The following is an 11,956-nucleotide window of genomic DNA, read 5'->3' on the forward strand; positions in this document are numbered from 1 at the left end:
GTTCTATGGGAAGGGAAAAACTTTTTTAGAAATTGTTGTTGCATTTCTTCCCATGATCTTATTGAACTTGATCTCAAATTTTGCAACCATGTTTTAGCTTTATCTTTTAAAGAAAAAGGGAAAAGCTTTAATCGAACAATATCCATGCTACAATTTTGATCATTATAAGTGTTGCAAACCTCCTCAAATTCTCTTAAATGCAAATATGGATTTTCAGAATCTAGGCCATGAAAATTTGGTAAAAGTTGAATGATTTGAGGTTTAAAATTGAAATTAGACGCATCAGGAGGAAAGACTAAACAAGATGGTGTACTAGTTCTTATTGGATTCATATGGTGCCTAAGTGTTCTTGGTTGTTCATGTTCTTGATTATTATTATTATTATCATCTTGATTATTAGAATTATCATCCATGTTTAAAATATTTTTAGATACTCGAACAAGTCTACCACTTTGTTTACGACTCCAAACAATCATACAATTAAAAACAACATACTATTTACATAAATAACATAAAATTAAACTTAATTTATATCTCCCCGGCAACGGCGCCAAAAACTTGCTACAACTTAAATTGTAATTCACCCAAGTGTAGGTTGTCTGCAAGTAATATACTCATGAGTACGAGATCGATCCACGGAGAGTATGTTGTAAGTTTAATTTTAGCAATGATATATTATAGATGAAAATATTATTATAAAACTTTAAATACACAAATTATAAAATTGTCAAGGTTTCAAAGGTTCATTGTTGGTTTATTTAAGATTGCTTAATAAAAATAAATAAAAGAAACTAAAATAAGAATAAACATAAAAGAACAATGAAATATTTAAACAAGTATATCATATAATATAGTTCCCACTATATTAATATCAGCCGATATTTAATACATGGTACCCATAATATATATAAATGCATAAATATAAATTGACATAAAAGTAAATGTTAGATCAAATCACAATATTTCATTTAGAACAACCGGCAGAGCCACGCTATCGTCTAAATAAAATATATGACTTTATGTTATATGCGATAAAGTAAATGTTAGTTGCGGAAAAATAAATGTTATATGCGAGAAAGTAAATGTTAGTTGCGAAAAAGTAAATGTTAGTTGCGATAAAGTAAAAGTTAGATGCGAGAAAGTAAATGTTAGTTCAAATCACAATATATTATTTAGAACAACCGACAGTGTCACGCTATCGTCTAAATAATATATATGACTTTATTATAAATAGATACTTATATTTATAGTATATAATTATTGTAGTATTTATTGTATCATATTTGACAACAAATCAAGGTAACCACATTCAAGGTACCAAGCATTTGATGTAAATAGATAACAACAAATCTTCCAAAATTATACCTACAAATAAGGATCAATTAGAAAAAAAAAAAAGAAATAGAAAAAGAGAAGAATATACAAAATATAAACAATCTTACTTGACCAACAATGAAACCTTTTCACCTTGACATAAAAAGATTTAGCTTTCCATGAACATGAAACTCAAGAATAAAGATAAAAGAAATTTCATACTTGAACTTGAGAAACTTGCACACTCAAACTTTTATTCTCACACACATAATATTTATTTTACAAATGAGGAATTCTCTACACTCTTGCACACTACAAAGCTTATACAACACATCTATTTATAGGTCAAATGAGAGCAAGGGTCCAAGACTCATTAAATATGGAATAGTAAAGTTGGTGGGTGCTTGTCTCCTTGAATGTCAATACATTGACCCAACTTTAATTGGCATGTTTGATGCCTTAGAATTCCGATTTTGCTTCTGCACAAAACATATAACACGTAGCCCTTTGTCTGTAGATGTGTTTTGACAACTCATTCACCCCTTTTGGATAAAATATGAAATACTTATGATATTTTTACTCCAAGCTGGTCATAGTAAAAGTAAATCTGTCTCCATTTTGATGTTTGATTATTTTGATCATCTTAATGAAGTTTTTGGAATTTCTTGTCTTCTAAAAAGTTGAAGATGCCTCTTTTGTGATTCTACAGGTTTTGAGATTACTCCATTATGACCTCTGTAGCTTGAGTAATTTTATTTTTACCAAACCTGCGCAAACCGTAAAATACAACATTTTAGTAAAATATTTAAATATAAACACATAACACTGAAATAATACAACTTCATAATTTTAATTAAACTTAAATTTTAAAACACACTTTTTAACATATAAATAATTACAAATTTTAAGTTTCATCAATTATATATTTTTGTCTAAAATTTAAGTTTTTGAGTATTATGATCTCTACTCATATATTTAAGACTTCTTGTAGAAAAATGACAAAAATCAGAGCTCGGGAAGGACTATTTTGAAGATCGGGACAGAACATTTCTCGCCTAGGCAGGTTATTTCTTCCGCCACGACAAAAAAGGCGGAAAAAATTAAGAGAGAGTCACGCCTATGCGGTAATTTATTGCACCTAGGAAGGACAAGTTAAAATTTGAATGGGACAAAACATAAAAATTTCTGCCTAGGCGGTATTTTCTTGCATCTAAGCACGATACACATATTTTAAAAAAGGAAAATTTCTCTCTAAAATTAAAAAGTATGAGAAGTGGGGACTCTATGAAGATAAAAACAACCGAGAATTAGGTTTGGAGGGCATATATATACATATATATATATATATCTTTTGGAAGACGGATGCAAGCAAGCAAAGGGGAGAGACAAAGAACAACTGAAGCGAAAGAACTTGCGTGCAACATTTATTCTTTGTTGGGGATCAATTGGACTGCTCCTAAAATATATCTCGCTGAGCAGTTGAAGATATGTTTCTTCAAATGTGAGTTCATTTGTTATTAGCAAATAGACTCTAATCTTTTTCATGTGTCAATGTTAATTTTCCAACAATATATGTGCGAAAACATATCAACTAACAGATTGAACATATATATAAAGTGACTCGACTGAAATGTAATTTACACAAATATGTTTATGGATGTTCAGAGACTTAACTGTTGTAGTAACCTGTACCCTGTTTTAATTTAATTAAATGGTAAACATAATTAAGGGGCTACTAAGCACGTGATCAAGGGACTAAATTAGATTAAAATATGATTTCTGGACTTTGAATATTTTGGTGAGTTCGGACGATCTGAACCAGAGATCGGACTATCCGAACTACACCCAGTTCGGAGGCAACGAAGGAGTTCAGAAGCTTGTAAAGATCGGACGATCCGATATCATGATCGGACTATACGAACTCTAGCAGTCAAATTGTGCATGAATAGTCATAGGGTGAAATTACACGTAGCATAGTTCGGACCATCCGAAGTGAGGGATCGGAGCATCCGAACTAGTTCAGACGATCGAAGGCTAAAATTGGAGCTTCTGATGAGTTGTCTCGATGACTAAGCCATGAATTTTGATAAGTGTAGTACATGCAAACATTCGGACGATTCGAAATCCCGATTGGAGCGTTCGATCTCCAGCATTTTACGATGTGTCAAGTATGCACAGTTCGAACGATCCGAACCCTAGATCGGATCCTCCGAACTTCTCTGAATTTGGGTCTATAAATAGGGGTATTCGGGTGATAATTTAAATCACAAATTCCGAGTTTCCCTCCTTTGATCAGTATTATATTGAGGGCCCGACGACATAAGTGATGTACTGGAATAATATCATCCAGATAAGAGTAGAAACTAGGGTTTCGACATCAGCGGACTAACAACGGACGAAGGTATGGTCCGAGAATCCTATTTAAATTATAGGAGTATTTGTTAGCTTAGTTAAGTCTTGTAGAGCATGATTAGTGATACGATATATATTTGACTGCATACTTGGAACCCAGACTCTGATAGGTTTGATATACTAATAGAGGTACGTAAGTACTGACTGAGATATCCAGCGAGTATGCATGCTTATATGTTGCATTTACGTGGCATGAATATGTGGTATGAGATATGTTTTATTTCTTTCATATTCATATGTCATGTGCACATACACGTTGAGCTTATTTTCTTTGAGATAGCCATGATAGTAGAGTCGCTCTGCTCTACACCTGTTTATATTTTCTGACACCGGGAGATACCGCATGAGCGGAGACTGATACTACGGTGATCTAGGCGAGTGTGGATGTACCCCGTGGTCTGATTCCCAGATGGTACTACACTTATGACGCTTAGTATGAGCGTGACTTTATAGATGATCAGTTACCCAGTCATCACACTTGCATGCATCATATTTGTATGTTTACTCAATTTTACGCACTGAGCATTAGTCGCTCATGTCCGGGTTATATTCTGGACATCCCATTCGACAAGGCAGGTCTGAAGCTGGACATAGCGGGTGGATCGAGACAGGGTTATCCTTAGATTCGGACAGTTGAGCAACTCATTTTGAATAGTAGGCAGTTGAGAATTGTCTCTCAGTCCTTGATAATCCTTAGAGATCTAATATATCTCGATGAGTAGGCAAGATGAGCAAGTAAGATATTCTTTCAAGGTGCTCGAAGAATGGTTTTTTGATGGCTTGACAGCTTGTATCTTTCTGTGTATATTTTTCTTTCTTATTGCATCTTCTTGTATCATGTTTTCATTCTTCAAATATATATGCATGTATCTTGAAACGTTCGATTTGATATACTTTAATGCTTGTCTCCATTCCCTCTTAATCTTCAGCATGTCTTTATGAGGACTTTAAATTATGTTGCACATATTTTGATAAAAATGTATGTGTTGCACAATGACTCTCTTATTTGAAATGAGTTTTCCATTTTTCGTAGATGTTCGAGCAGTCGGGTAATTTATTTACATCAGGCAGTTGGCCTTTATGTACCAGTTTGTTTGATCAACTAATTCTCTGAGCAATCTTGATTCTGGACTCGTCATGTGAACTTGTTCTTCAATAGGTTGTAAATGAGTGAAGAGACTTGGACTGCATAATTACAATATCTGACTGGACTACTTGATCTTCAATTGGACTGCTTTAATGTATCTTCGTGTTTTATCAAACACCAAAACTTATCCTAACATTCTCAATCTTAATCATATTCTCTTTAATTTGTACTGTCAAATACTAAGTTTTGATTAGATTCTTATGGATTTTATGCGTAGCTAGACTTATTTTGTTAGGATTTAGGGATCCGACCCTACCTTTTGAATCATGAATGTTTTACTTTCGTCTTTTAATCGTTATTGATCTTATTTGGATTGTTGAAGTGTAGCTAACTTCTTCAATATCTTGTGTCATGAGTTGTTCCAAAATAAAATTTCATGATAGGAACAAATAACATAGTCCGTAGATTTACAATTTATATAGACATATGAAATTGGATACACGTTGATAATGATAGTCCAATAGATCGAAAGCTAGGAGATTCCAAGAAACGTTCATGCAACCACCTATGATAAATAATTGAATAGGTGTTTAATTATTTCATAGTGTCAAGTTAGTTTAGCATAGCTTGAAAGAACGTGTTAATAAATTAGGGGGTCTCGTCAAAAGCATGAATTGATTGTTGAAGTTAATTATTCAATTCAATTAAAGGGAAGGTGAACCAAAATCCCAATATAATTATTAAACATTTGAATTACAATTCTTTGAATATTGTTCTTGGTGTTAATTGATTTTCCATTTCAATAATTAGTTATTTTTATTAGTTTGGTAGAAACAAATCTCATTTTTCGTGAAGGTTACCGAAGAAGTGCGTTAAAGTAGAAATTGTACAATACAATCTCTGTGGACGATACTTGTATTCATACGTTATATTATAATTTGATTCGTGCACTTGCGATAATTTCGATCGTAAGGGGTTTACTCATTTTATAGATTTACGGTGCAAGAAAATCTCGATCAGCCGCTGAAAAAGATGGACGCAGAGGCAACACAAAGTCGGCGCAGTTTTGGGCTAAGGTTACACCCTGGCCCAAACTGAGAAAACCCAATTGTTTTTAATGAACTGACTCTGCCTATCTACAAATTTATTTATTTTAAATGGACCAGATTTTATCTTGGACCAATTATTTTAAATTTAGAAAATTTTTGATATTTTGTAAATTCGGATAGAATTAAGAATTTATTTATTTTAAATGGACCAAATTTGATCTTTGTCCAATTATTTTAAATTTTGGGTAAATTTTGATATTTTGTAAATCCGGAAAGAATTTTGAATTTTTTAAAATTATAAAATATTAATTTATTAAAATTATGATTTGTAATTTATTTTATTAAGTGTAAAATAGTGATTTTAAATTAATCAAAAATTGATTAATTATAAATTAAATGAAATTTTTTATTTAATTTATTAATTTATCTTTGATTAATTATATGATTAAAATTAAAATTATAATTTTACTAAATTATTGATTAATATATTGATTATAAATTAATTGAAATTGTTTAATTTAATTTGTTAATATACTTTTCAATAAATAATACGATTAGTGGAAACGATGGAATAAATTAATTATTGTTATTTAAATTGCATGTGATGTAATTAATTTAATTTAATCCTGTTGTAAGTATATGTGATATGATTGCATGGTGGATGATTGCGGGACTTAGGTTTTAATATTTTATCATAGTTGTGATTTTTGGTTAATGGGTCTGCGAGTCTACTCCCTCTATTTTCTGATTTGTCCATCTTCAATAATGTATCCTAATTCTCATGTTTGCTTTACTCAAATCTAAATCATTAGAATTAGTGGGAGCAGAGGTGTATTGGTTCTAGATTTTTAAAGATTTTTAATGACTTTTTTAAAGTGGTAGACTTTTGTGGAGTTAATAGACTTTTACTGACTTTGATTTTTATAGACTCTAGTTAACTTATTTTAAAGATTTTTGTAGACTTTTGTAAACTTTTTTCATAGATTCTTCTTTACTTTTTTACGAGCACAATACTCTCACAGTTAAAATGGCAAGCGACCCACCATTTGAAAAGCCTCGTACAAAGGAATTTTCTTCCAGCAAACCCGATGCTGAATATCAAGAAATTCTCCAAAACCCAGATATTTTCTTGCAAAAGCTCAAATCTTTTCACTCTTCTCACGGTACCAAATTCAGTTATCTTTTCTATCACTATTTAGATTAAGTTGTGATCTTTTGCCTTCTGGATGGATGTATCAATTGCATTTAGATGTTTTTGGTTAAAGGGTATTACGGTAGTTGGATGTATTGATTCATTGATGATTTTGTGTTAATGTTGAATGCCGGTTGAAATTGTCAGCTATTTTGGATTCCAATTCATTGTTTTCTGGGAACTTTATTGACATTTGAGTCTTTGTGGTTAGTGAATCAATTCAAACATTTTTCATATAAAATTTGTATTATAAATTTTTAAGTTTATAAATTTTTTTTTAATTTTTTTTTAATTTCCAAAAACAATTAATCAACCACTAACTTGAAATCAAAATTTTTTGTCATGTCAATTTCAAATATATAGTCAATGAGTAATATTTTTTCACTAATATATAATAACACTTTTATCAATACTAGATAAATAATTGAATGAAATAATTTTAGATTAACTAACAATCAAAATACCGAAAATTATGATATTTAACTTTTAGTAGTTTTTTATTGAAAAAAGTCTAATAATTATTGACCATGATCAACAACGATCCACATTTGATTGGCCATAGTATCCCTCCATGCATTAGCATTTGCGCGTCGTTGTTCTTGAGTATCAAGTAATTGATCAAAGTTTTCTTCATAAACTTGTTCCGATGAAGATGATGGAGCTTCATTATCTAATTCAATCAGAAATTCATCAGAACGACACTCCCTGCGAGAAAAATTGTGTAACCAGACACAAGCCAAAACAAGGTCTTTCTGGATCTTGTATTTAAATGGAGGAGCTATCTTGAATATTTTGAAATGCGATTTTAATATGCCAAATATTCTCTCAATAAAGTTTATCAATGAAGTGTGGCGAAGATTAAACAACTCTTTTGCATTGTCAGGGTGACGACCTTGTCCTATGAATCCTTGCAGATGATAACGTACACCTCGAAAAGAAGCCAAGAATTGACGTCGATTTGGATATCCACCATCCACTAAAAAATATTTACCTATAAAACCATATTTATATAACTATGAATAACATACATAATCCCTTTGAAAAGTACAAGAATATAAATAATTAAGTAATATATATTACAAAGAAACATACCTTGCGGCACTTTTAGCCCATTATTTCTTGATAAAGCATCTGTCAACACGTGTGAATCCTGAGCAGATTCCTCTCACCCACTGAGTACATATATGAATTCTAAATCGAAGTTACAAGCTGCTAAAATATTTTGAGACTGTTAGCATCACGTAAAGACACTGTCGCTGGAATATGAGTACCATCAATATCTCCATTGCATTCTTACAGAAAAATAATAATATCAAATATATTAATAATGTAACAACAACAACAAAAATAATAATAAAACAACAATAATTGAGAAGGTTGTTACTTTGAAGTAAGGATAAAATCTTGTGATCTCTTTTATTCGTTCTAGGCTTCTAGCACTGTAAATCCAGTTTTTACCATCATATCAACGGCAATGATGTTTAATGCTTTCAACACCTTGTTGAAATTTTGGCTAGTATTGTATTGGGACCGACCATATATTTTACGAATCATGCAATATCGAGTATTATGACCAACAATAAGTAAAAACATGGAAATATTTATTCAACACAAATATATCGTGTGTCTTGTAAGTGTGTTTTCTCCCTAAGAATATTGCACAACTTAAAAAAACATCTGGGTACATCCTATATATTTCTCTAAAGTTTGTCGGGTCTTTTTTTAATATTTTATAAATATAATCTTATCCACTTGCAGTTATTGATTTTCTAGTTAATGGGTGTTGGATACGTTCAGGACACATGCTACTCATATAATCATGTAACATAGAAAATATTTGGAAATTTGCATCAACAAATACTCAATGAATTCATGTAGTTCTTCTTCTGATTTGTCTTCTTCCATTTTTTCATTTGCGTATGTGTATTGATATTTGACATTTAAATGAATTTTCTGACATAAGAAAATGATTAAATAAAGAAGCTCTATGATGGAAAAAAACACATGTATACTCAATATAAAAATTTTTCAATAAACAATCGAAAATTATATAAATAATTCAAAATCTAAAAATTATTTACGAGTTCAGTAAATTAAAAAACAATCCAAAAAAATATGAGTAAACATTCAAACTTGGTAGTGTTTATTATTAACTTATGCCCCACCCCCCAAAAGCACTCGATTACTTCAATTTATAATTTATCCATTCCAAACGTTTTTCAATTGTCATTTTCAAGAAAGCAATCTTCTTTGCTCTGCTATCAAACAAGTCAAGTATCATGAACCGAGTGCGATTATCCAAATCTGGGACTTTCTTGATTGCATCCCAACAATTATCATCTACAGCACCAATCGATTCAATCTTAGAAGCAACCTTCTCATGGTTGCAAGAGAGCTTCTGCATAATATCAGGGTCAATATTATTTGATGTTCTTGATTTTAATTCAACATCAGTCCTATCTCGTTTTTTTTCTTTTCGGAGGAACCTCTGAGCTCATTAGTTGAGAAGGCAATGGTGGAGTAATGTCTTCAAGAAATGTAGGCTGATATGAAGATTCTTGTCCATCATTTTGGATGAATGCACCATTATCACTATCAAACACAAGATCATCTAATAAATAAGGATTTATTTAACTAAATAACCTCCGTTTGACCATGATTTGGAAATATAACCTTCTCAATTTTTTTTCTTTATTTTGTTTTTGCATTTCCTTTGTATTTGAAGGTCATTTTACAAATTTTTTTTGAAAAAAGGTCATAAATCAAAAAATTTGGTTGACCAAGGTCATTTTTCAAACTCTCTCCATCTAATAAACTAGTGCCCCTATGTTGTTCTGCCTCAAATGTTCTCGCATCAGTATCATCTCCTACTGCACTTGAGAATTTTTCAATAGCAGTTCCATTTCCAACTACAATTCTCAAATCTTCATAATCCTCAAAAGTGTTGGACTATTAATGCTTATGTCTAGGATGAGACTGAAGAAAAACAAAATTAGCTGAATGTTAAAAATTAGTTTTAATTATAATAGCAATGCAAAAATTTATTATTTTAACTAGAAAGATCCTCACCTTAAAATAATTATCTCATAATTCATCGCTAGCCGTGAATTTCTTTGTCACAGGATCACATCCAAATCCAAATTTGTGACGTATAAGCTTAGAATAGTTATTGTATCGTTATTTGAACCACTTCAAACGGCTTTAATAATGTGCGAAAGGTTTTTCACAACCTATTTTTCCTTAAGAGTGGGAAGTATATTTTTTTCTATTGTTCTTTTGTTCAACATCTCATTTTTATCACGCTACCCTTGCATGGTAGCATCAACCATGAGTTTAAGCAATTCATTGCTCTCTTCAGTCGTCCACAAATTATATTTAGCTTGTGAATCTCCCATTTTCTATGATAGAAAATATCTCGATCTAAAATTAAGGACACTAATTATAACACATGCTTCCATGATATACTGACAAATTAAGGGCACTAGTAAACATGTAAAATAAGAGGCATGAATTATAAAATACTTCTTCTCTGCAAATGGTCAGTGCCCATATTTCCCCAAGTTCCTACTTTTTCAGTTACGTTCTATTTTTTAAAACAAATATAAGAAATTAGACGACAAAATTTAATTTGTATTCCATCGTATCCACTCTCCATTGTTCCCATTTCCCACCTCAAAAACTCGTGTTTTTTTAAAGAAATTAGACAAAAAAATTCGTACCAAAACTACACATGGATCATATCCATTAGCTAATACCCTTTAAAAATGGAAAACATAACAAACAAACAAAAGGGTCTGCATTTTTTCAGTGTTTCAATCATATATTTCTGTGGTCACTCTTTTGTCTCATGCATTGATGGGGAATTTTGTATTTTCTATTTCTAAGGGTTGTAGACCGTATAAATTAGCAAGTGTAATCTTCGACCTCTTTGACTTTCTTTTACAGACTCCATGGCTTCTTCAAAAGCAAATTGTTTGGAGCAAAAAAAAAGTGATTTATCAAAAGCAATTTGCTCCCATTATAAAGGCTTTAATTCACAGAACTGAAGTAAATAGAGACATCTTTAGAACTTGAATCAATCCATATTTGCAAATGAAATCCAGATTCATGGAACATATATGAGCACGTAATCATGGTTACTAGTACATTACATTATAGGTGTGAATATACACACACACAAGTGATGACTGATAAGCAAGGTGGACCAACCTAAAAATTATAACAGCGAGTTGGATACTTTCAATTCCTTGATGGAATTATATAAAACATCAATATGATTAATTAGTTGAACTAATTGATTATATATGGACGCATATACGCTTGTTTGTGACGGAATCATTTTTTTTTATCAAAAACACGAAGAATGCATATACGTTAATTTAATGGCCACCGAACTAGGAACCGGTTTCCACTTTTTACTTTGATTTGTTTCTCTTTTTCCTAGGATATAAAATATTCAAAGACCTGTTAATCCTCGTGCTGTTTCTTTTCAACCTTCACTTTGAAATCACGATTCACAAGTGTTTTAATAAAAAATCAATCCATATTTGCATCATGCTAACAGATGGTACGCAATAATTTTCAACACCTAGAATATTGTAAAAAGTGAAAATAAAAAGAAATCATACCTTGGATTGAAGAAGACGAGAAGTTGCGGAGAGAAGAGAAACCCCAAGAACCCTAGACGTTTGAGAGAAAAAAAAAAGTCTATCAAAATCTTTGGTATGGTGGGAAGAAAATTATGGAGTTTTTTTATGGTACCTAATGCTTCAATATTTGTACATAAAGATTTTTATAAGAATCATTGAAAATATATGTAATTTTTCAATACCACTCAACTTTTATAGAGTTTAAAAAATTCAAGATTGAATACAACTTGACTTTTTATAACTCCATGGAAAT

The 11,956-nt window shown here is 31.1% G+C and overlaps 1 long non-coding RNA gene across 1 annotated transcript; it reads right to left on the reverse strand.

Moving 5' to 3' along the window:
- Positions 1-7,893: 7,893 nt before the first annotated feature.
- Positions 7,894-11,740, reverse strand: LOC140879377 (uncharacterized). Its single transcript, XR_012149405.1, has 3 exons — positions 11,683-11,740; positions 8,147-8,263; positions 7,894-8,045 (listed from the first exon to the last, which is right to left on the reverse strand). It is a non-coding gene; the product is annotated as an uncharacterized lncRNA (long non-coding RNA).
- Positions 11,741-11,956: the final 216 nt, after the last annotated feature.

The sequence above is a fragment of the Henckelia pumila genome, chromosome 2 (assembly GCF_033568475.1).
Source record: "Henckelia pumila isolate YLH828 chromosome 2, ASM3356847v2, whole genome shotgun sequence".
Classification (NCBI taxonomy): Eukaryota; Viridiplantae; Streptophyta; class Magnoliopsida; order Lamiales; family Gesneriaceae; genus Henckelia; species Henckelia pumila.